Here is a 9,040-nt window from a genome sequence, read left to right as displayed (position 1 = left end):
AATGACCTCTGACTCTGAAGCCCAGGCTCTTTCTGCTAAGCCACGGTGCTTCTCTACTCTGGTAAGCACTTAGTACAGTGCTCTGCACACAGTAAAGCACTCAATACATACGATCAAATGAATCGAATGAATGAAGTTGAGGATCCTGCCCCCTAAATTGTAGTAAGTGAGTAATTTGGATACTGTGTCCTTGAGGGAAAGTCTTATGAGATACAAAAAATCACGGGTCTGCCTGAGGAGATGGTCCAAAAACTCCAGGAATGATGTAGGTGTAAAATATGCCAGTTGGAATCATGCGCTTTATATTTGTAACTAGAGAAGAGTTGGGTGAAAATGCTTTTTGTATGACATCTCTCCGGAAATATTGCCGAAACATTATTCAATGGGGCCTCTGACAATGGATGCATTTATATTTCCACGGCCTGAATAGAGAGAACCTCGTGTCTGCTGACCGATGGAGGTTCATCAGGCCAGATCTGTTCTCTGAAACTTGAATAGAAATTTCCACATTTTGCCCCTCGGCCGGATAGCTGGACGGATTTCTGGAGTCGGGCTGAAAGGAAAGAAGAATCCTGAAGTTTTACATACTGGAATCGATCGAGTGGTATTTATTCATTCATTCAATCGAATTTGTTGAGCACTTTGTGCAGAGCACTGTACTGAGCGCTTGGGCAACATGCTGAGCGCTTAATGGGTGCAGAGTTCTGTACTAAGCGCTTGGGAGAGTACAATACAACAGAGTTAGTAAACACGTTCCCTGCCCACAGTGAGCTTAGTCAGTCTGTACTAAGCATTTGCAAGAGTCCAATAAAACAATAAACAGATATGTTCCCTGCCCACAATGAGCTTACAGTCTAGAGGGGGAGATAGACATTAATAGAAATAAATAAATGACAGATATGTGTATTTGCTGGGGGTGGTGGGAATGAATAAAGGGAGTAAGCCAGGGTGATGCAGAAGGGAATGGGAGAAGAGGAAAGGAGGGCTCAATCAGGGGAGGCCTCTTGGAGGAGATGGGCCTTCAGAAAATCTTTGAAGGAGAATATTTGCCCATAGGATATGAGGAGGGAGGGCATTCCAGGCCAGAGGCAGGATGTGGGTGAGAGCGTAAGAGCTTAGTACAGTGCTCTGCACACAGTAAGCGCTCAATAAATATGATTGATGATGATGAGAGGTCAGCAGGGAGCTAGACAAGAATGGGGTACAGGGAGGAGGCTGGCATCAGAGGAGTGAAATGTGTGAGCTGGATTGGAGTAGGAGAGTAGCGAGTCTGGAGGCCTTCCCAGACTGAGCCCCTTCCTTACTCTCCCCCTCGTCCCCCTCTCCATCCCCCCCATCTTACCTCCTTCCCTTCCCCACAGCACCTGTATATATGTATATATGTTTGTACATATTTATTACTCTATTTATTTTACTTGTGCATAGCTATTGTATTTATTTTATTTTGTTAGTGTGTTTGGTTTTGTTCTCTGTCTCCCCCTTTTAGACTGTGAGCCCACTGTTGGGTAGGGATTGTCTCTATATGTTGCCAATTTGTACTTCCCAAGCGCTTAGTACAGTGCTCTGCACGTAGTAAGCGCTCAATAAATACGATTGATGTTGATGATGAGATGATGTGGGAGAGGGCAAAAGGGATTGACTGCTTTAAAGCCGATGGTTTGATGCCGAGGTGGATGGGCACCTGATGGAGGTTCTTGAGGAGTGGGGAAACCTAGCCTGAGCGTTTTTGTAGAAAAATGATCCCGGCAGCAGAGGAAAGTGTGGATTGGACTGGAGAGAGACAGGAGGCAGGGAGGCCAGCAAGGAGGCTGATAGAATAAGCCGGGGTAGCATAAGTGATTGGATTAACGTGGCAGCAGTTTGGATGGAGGGGAAAGAGCGGATTTTAGCGATATTGTGAAGGTTTCCTCCCCCTCTCCACCCCCCCGCCTTACCTCCTTCCCTTCCCCACAGCACCTGTATATATGTATATATGTTTGCATGTATTTATTACTCTATTTTACGTGTACATATTTATTCTATTTTATTTTGTTAATATGTTTTGTTTTGTTCTCTGTCTCCCCCTTCTATCATCATCATCATCAATCGTATTTATTGAGCGCTTACTATGTGCAGAGCACTGTACTAAGCGCTTGGGAAGTACAAATTGGCAACATATACAGTCCCTACCCAACAGTGGGCTCACAGTCTAAAAGGGGGAGACAGACAACAAAACTAAACATACTAACAAAATAAAATAAATAGAACAGATATGTACAAGCAAAATAAATAAATAAATGAATAGAGTAATAAATATGTACAAACATATATACATATATACAGGTGCTGTGGGGAAGGGAAGGAGGTAAGATGCGGGGGGATGGAGAGGGGGACGAGGGGGAGAGGAAGGAAGGGGCTCAGTCTTCTAGACTGTGAGCTCACTGTTGGGTAGGGCCCATCTCTTTATGTTGCCAACTGGTACTTCCCAAGCACTTAGTACAGTGCTCTGCACACAGTAAGCGCTCAATAAATACGATTGATTGATTGGTTAGGGCTTTTAATGAACTCAGTGAAAATAGAGTGGTGTAATAGGAGCAGCAGTGGGTTGAATTGAGCACCTTTTGAGTGTAGTGCACTGTGCTACGCACTTGGGAAAGTATAGCAGAAGTAAAACAGGTGACAGAGACATAGGGCCAGTTGTCAGGGCCTAAGACTGGTAGCTCCTTGTGGGCAGGGAATGTGGCTACCAACTCTGTTACCCTGTACTCTCCCAAGTGCTTAGTACAGTGCTCTGCATTCAGTGAGCACTCAATGAATTCCGTGGATTGATGGTTTGATTTTTAAGTCGTCGTCCCCCTTCAAACTGTAAGCTCCTTTTGGATAGCTTAGTGTACTAAGCTTAAGCGCTTAGTACAGTGCTCTGCACACAGTAAGCGCTCAATAAATACAATTGATTGATTGATAGGGAACTTGTCTAACAACTGCTGTGTTGTACTCTCCCAAATAATTGGTACAGTGCTCTGTACACAGTTAAGTGTTCAATTAATACCATTTGATTGATTGATTTTTTTTACGTCCGCCTCCCTTAAATCTCTAAGGTCCTTGTGGACAGGGAACATGACTACCAACTCTGTTGTACTCTCCCAGTAATAATAATAATAATAATAATAATAATAATAATAATAATAATAATAATAATGATAATAATGGTATTTAAGTTCTTATTATGTGCCCAGCACTGGTCTAAGCACTGAGGTAGATACAAGGTAATCAGGTTGGCCCACATGGGGATCACAGTCTTAATCCCCATTTTTATTCATTCATTCATTCATTCAGTCGTATTTATTGAGCGCTTACTGTGTGCAGAGCACTGTACTAAGCGCTTGGGAAGTACAAGTCAGCAACATATAGAGGCTGTCCCTACCCAGCAGTGGGCTCAAATGAGGTAACTGAGGTGCAGAGAAGTTGAGTGGCTTGCCCAAGGTCACACAGCAGACAAGTGACTAGACTGTGAGCCCGCTGTTGGGGAGGGACCGTCTCTATATGTTGCCAACTTATACTTCCCAAGCGCTTAGTACAGTGCTCTGCACAGAGTAAGCGCTCAATAAATATGATTGATTGAATGAATGAATGAATGAAGTGGCAGTGCCAGAATTAGAACCCATGTCCTCTGATCCCCAAGCCTATGCTCTTTTCACTAAACCACGCTGCTTCTCTCAAGTACTTAGTACAGTGCTCTTCATACAGTAAGTTCTCAATAAATACCATCGAATGATTGAGTGATTGACAAAGTGATCTGGATTCTTGGTCTCCCCTATTCTTCACTGATTCAATTATCTTAGACAAGGGACCTCTTTGGACTTTGGTTTTTTACCCTGAATTAGGGGTCAATTCCCCCCCGCCCGCCCACCATCTCTCCCATGAACATCTCATGTGTATATGTTTGTACGTATTTATTACTCTATTTATTTATTCATTTTATTTGTACATGTTCTATTTATTTTATTTTGTTAATATGTTTTGTTTTGTTCTCTGTCTCCCCCTTCTAGACTGTGAGCCCACTGTTGGGTAGGGACCATCTCTAGATGTTGCCAACTTGTACTTCCTAAGCGCTTAGTACAGTGCTCTGCACACAGTAGGCACTCAATAAATACGATTGAATGAATGAATCTTGGAGTTTTGAGTCCCAGCAAGGCAATATATGGTATTTATGAACGGTATTCTGTGTAGCGAGCACTATACTCAGTCCTTTGGAGAGCACGGTAGAAAAAGTGGATGTGATCCCTTCCTTCAAGGAGCTTACATTCTAGTAGTGGTCTCAGTCCTGTATGGTCTAGTGGATAGAGCGCAGGCTGGAAGTCAGAAGGACCTGAGTTCAAATCACTTCTCTGCCACTTCTGTGCTGTGTGACCATGGGCAAGTCACTTAACTTCTCTGTGCCTCAGTTCCCTCATCTATAAAATGGGGATTAAGGCTGAGCCCCAAGTGAGGCAGGGACTGTGTCCAATCTGACTGGCTTGTATCTACCCCAGCATTTCAAACAGTGCCTGGCACATAGTAAGCGCTTAACAAATACCACCATTATTATTAATAATAATAACATAATATAATAATAATAATAATGGCATTTATTAAGCGCTTACTATATGCAAAGCACTGTTCTTAGTGCTGGGGAGGTTACAAGGTGAGCAGGTTGTCCCACAGGGAGCTCACGTTCTTAACCCCCATTTTACAGATGAGGTAACTGAGGCCCAGAGAAGTGAAGTGACTTGCCCAAAGTCACACAGCTGACAATTGGCGAAGCTGGGATTTGAACCCAGGACCTCTGACTCCAAAGCCCATGCTCTTTCCACTGAGCCACGCTGATTCTCACAATATTAATCATTATTATTAATAATAAAAAAATAGACATCAGCTTTCCTTGGGGGAGAGCCCTTGTCTAAAGGGTGGCAGCTTTTGAAAAACAGTTTACTTCACTCTGTTCTTGGCTTGTTTGGCGAAATTAGGATTCTGTTAAGGGCTGATCCCCAAATGAACACCATATATGGCATCAAAGTTGTTGCTTATTTTTTTTCCTTCTCTCTGCCTGAATTTGTGCCCGGATTAGAACTCGACCCTGGGAGTCGGAAGAACCTGAATTCTAATTCCGGCTCCACCACATGTTTCTAGACTATGAGCCTGTTGTTGGGTAGGGACCATCTCTATATGTTGTCAAACTACTTCCCAAGCGCTTAATACAGTGCTGTGCACACAGTAAGCGCTCAATAAATACGATTGAATGAACAATTGAATGTCTGCTGTGGGACCTAGAGCAAGTTATTTAATATCTCTGCCCCTCAGTTACCTCATTTGTAAAATGGGGGATGAAGACTGAGAGCCCCATGTGGGACAGGGACTCTGTGTTCAACTTGATCAATCAATCAATCATATTTATTGAGCGCTTACTGTGTGCAGAGCACTGTACTAAGCGCTTGGGAAGTACAAGTTGGCAACATATAGAGACAGTCCCTACCCAACAGTGGGCTCACAGTCTAAAAGGGGGAGACAGAACAAAACCAAACATACTAATAAAATAAATAGTATAGATGTGTACAAGTAAAATAAATAAATTGAGTAATAAATATGTACAAACATATATATACATATATACAGGTGCTGTGGGGAAGGGAAGGAGGTAAGATGGGGGGGATGGAGAGGGGGACGAGGGGGAGAGGAGGGAACTTGAGCTTACAGTCATTCAATCATATTTATTGAGCGGTTACTCTGCACAGAGCACCGTACTAAGAGCTTGGGAGAGTATAATGCAACAATAAACAGCCACAGTCCTTGCCCACAACGAGTTACCAGTGTTACTATTCTATTTATTTTGTTAATGATCAATCAATCAATCGTATTTATTGAGCGCTTACTGTGTGCAGAGCACTGTACTAAGCGCTTGGGAAGTACAAGTTGGCATCATATAGAGACAGTCCCTACCCAACAGTGGGCTCACAGTCTAGAAGCTAATGATGTGCATTTAGCTTTAATTCTGTTTGTTCTGACGACTTTGACACCTGTCTACATGTTTTGTTTTGTTGTCTGTCTCCCCTTTCTAGACGGTGAGACCGTTGTTGGGTAGGGACCGCCTCTATATGTTGCTGACTTGGACTTCCCAAGCGCTTAGTACAGTGCTCTGCACACAGTAAGCGCTCAATAAATACGACTGAATGAATGAATGACAGGTATCAATACAAATGAGTGACAAATATGGACATAAATGGGGTGGGGCTGGGGAAGAACAAAGGGAGAAAGTCAGGGTGATGCAGCCGGGAATGGGAGAAGAGGAAAAGGGGGGCTTAATCTGGGAAGGCCTCGTCAATAAGGGTTTGAAGGCTGGGGAGAGTATTTTGTCAGTTGGATTTGAGGTGGGAGGTTGCTTAGAATAGTACCAGGCACATAGTAAGCGCTTTAACAAATACCATAAAAGACAACACCACACACGCCAGTTAACTTGCTTCGAAGCGTCTCCTCAAAACCTGATCCCAGCCATCCCATCATTTCCTCTTTCCATTAATTCCCGTCACTTCCTCTTTCCATTAATTCCCGTCACTTCCTCTTTCCACTAATTGTTCTTCCTTCCCACTTCTTCCAGGAGACTAAGCGTGGAAATGGTTTTTCCCCTTAAGAGACTGATTCATTGCTCCCCCTATTCAGTCTTACTCATGGTCCCTCCCCCCCACCCCGGCAAGAAAGATCCATTGCGTAGTGGATCAAGCATGCTTCTGGGAGTCAGAAGGTCATGGGTTCTAATTCAGCCTCCGCCACTAGTCTGCTTTGTGACCTTGGGCCAGTCACATCACTTCTCTGTGCCTCAGTTGCCTCATCTGTAAAATGGGAATTGAAACTGTGAGCCCCAAGTGGGACAAGGAGTGTGTCCAACCCAGTTTGTTCATATCCACCCCAGCGCTTAGTACAGTGCCCGGCACAAAGTAAGCGCTTAACAAATATCACAATTATCATTATTATTATAAAAGGTGGGGGGGGCTGATAAATGGGTTTGTGGGCTCACGAGAAGGGACTATTTACATCTGGAATTTATTTCTATTAATGTCTGTCTCCCCCTCTAGACTGTAAGCTCATTGTGGGCGGATAATGTGTCTATTACATTGTTCTGTTGAACTCTCCTAAGTGCTTAGTACAGTGCTCTGCACACAGTAAATGCTCAATAAATACGACTGATTGATTAAAGCGAACAATGTAGCTGGAAACATTACACAAAATGTCAAGCGATCTCAAAGTAGGAAACCAAATTTGGAGTTAGTACTCAAGGAGAGACTGATTAGGTTGAACCCTAACAGAAACTTCATTCATTCATTGAGTCGTATTTGTTGAGCGCTTACAGTGTGCAGAATATTGTGCTAAGCGCTTGGGAGAGTACAGTATAACAAGAGTTATAGTATAACCCTGTCCACGGTGAGCTTACAGTCTAGAGAGGGAGACACACATTAATAGAGCCACTGAGAGAAGCAACGTGGCTCAGTGGAAAGAGCCCGGGCTTTGGAGTCAGACGTCATGAGTTCAAATCCCGGCTCCGGCAATTGTCAGCTGTGTGACTTTGGGCAAGTCACTTAACTTCTCTGTGCCTCAGTTCCCTCATCTGGAAAATGGGGATTAAGACTGTGAGCTCCACGTGGGATAACCTGATCACCTTGCATCCCCCAGCACTTAGAACAGTGCTTTGCACATAGTAAGCGCTTAACAAATAACATCATTATTAATAGAAATAAATTACTGATATGAAATTACAGTGCTGTGGGGATGGAAGTGGGGAGCAAGTCAGGGCGACGTAGAAGGGAGTGGGAGAAGAGGAAAGGAGGGCTTAGTCAGGGAAGAGCTCTTGGAGGAGTCGTGCCTTCAATAAGGCTCTGAGGGCGGGAAGAGTCATTTTCTGTCAGATTCATTCATTCATTCAGTCATATTTATTGAGCACTTACTGTGTGCAGAGCACTGTACTAAGCGCTTGGGAAGTACAAGTTGGTAACATATAGAGACGGTCCCTACCCAACAGTGGGCTCACAGTCTAGAAGATATGAGGAGTCACAGTCAGATATGAGAAGGGAGAGCATTTTAGGCCAGAAGCAGGATGGGGCGAGACGTCAGTGACAAGATAATTGAGATGGAGGCACAGTGAGAAGTTTAGCATCAGAAGAGCAAAGTGTGCGGGCTGGGTTGAATAATAATAATAATAATAATAATAATAATGGCATTTATTAAGGGCTTACTATGTGCAAAGCACTGTTCTAAGCGCTGGGGAGGTTACAAGGTGATCAGGTTGTCCCATGGGGCTGGGGGGGGGTGGGGTTGGCTCACAGTCTTAATCCCCATTTTTCAGATGAGGGAACTGAGGCCCAGAGAAGTTAAGTGACTTCCCAAAGTCACGCAGCTGACAATTGACAGAGCTGGGATTTGAATCCATGATCTCTGACTCCAAAGTCCAGGCTCTTTCCACTGAGCCAGGCTGCTTCTCTAGTAATAATGGTATTTGTTAAGCACTAATTATGTGCAAAGCACTCTTCTTCAGCCATACCACCCTGAACGCGCCCGATCTCGTCTGATCTCGGAAGCTAAGCAGGGTCGGGCCTGGTTAGTATTTGGATGGGAGACCGCCTGGGAATAGCGGGTGCTGTAGGCTTTCCCCTTCTAGACTGTGAGCCCACTGTTGGGTAGGGACTGTCTCTATATGTTGCCAACTTGTACTTTCCAAGCACTTAGTTACAGTGCTCTGCACACAGTAAGCGCTCAATAAATACAATTGATTGATTCTAAACATGGGGGTAGATACAAGGTAATCAAGTTGTCCCACGTGGGGGTCACAGTCTTAATCCCCATTTTACAGATGAGGGGACTGAGGCACAGAGAAGCGAAGTGACTTGCTCAAGGTCACACAGCAGACAAGTGGCGGAGCCGGAATTGGAACCCACGTCCTCTGACTCCCAAGCCCAGGCTCTTGCCACTAAGCCATGCTGCTTCTCCTTTGAAGTAGAAGAGCACTCTCGGCTTCAAGGCTGTCCATCCCCTCGCC

At 44.3% G+C, this 9,040-nt stretch overlaps 1 non-coding gene across 1 annotated transcript; it reads left to right on the top strand.

Annotated features, from left to right (window-relative positions):
* The first annotated feature begins 8,531 nt into the window (after positions 1–8,531).
* Positions 8,532–8,650, top strand: LOC119924778. Its single transcript, XR_005449474.1, has one exon. It is a non-coding gene; the product is annotated as a 5S ribosomal RNA (ribosomal RNA).
* Positions 8,651–9,040: the final 390 nt, after the last annotated feature.

The sequence above is a fragment of the Tachyglossus aculeatus genome, chromosome 2 (genome assembly GCF_015852505.1).
Source record: "Tachyglossus aculeatus isolate mTacAcu1 chromosome 2, mTacAcu1.pri, whole genome shotgun sequence".
NCBI classification, from domain to species: Eukaryota; Metazoa; Chordata; class Mammalia; order Monotremata; family Tachyglossidae; genus Tachyglossus; species Tachyglossus aculeatus.
This window is presented reverse-complemented; position numbering and strand designations above follow the sequence as displayed.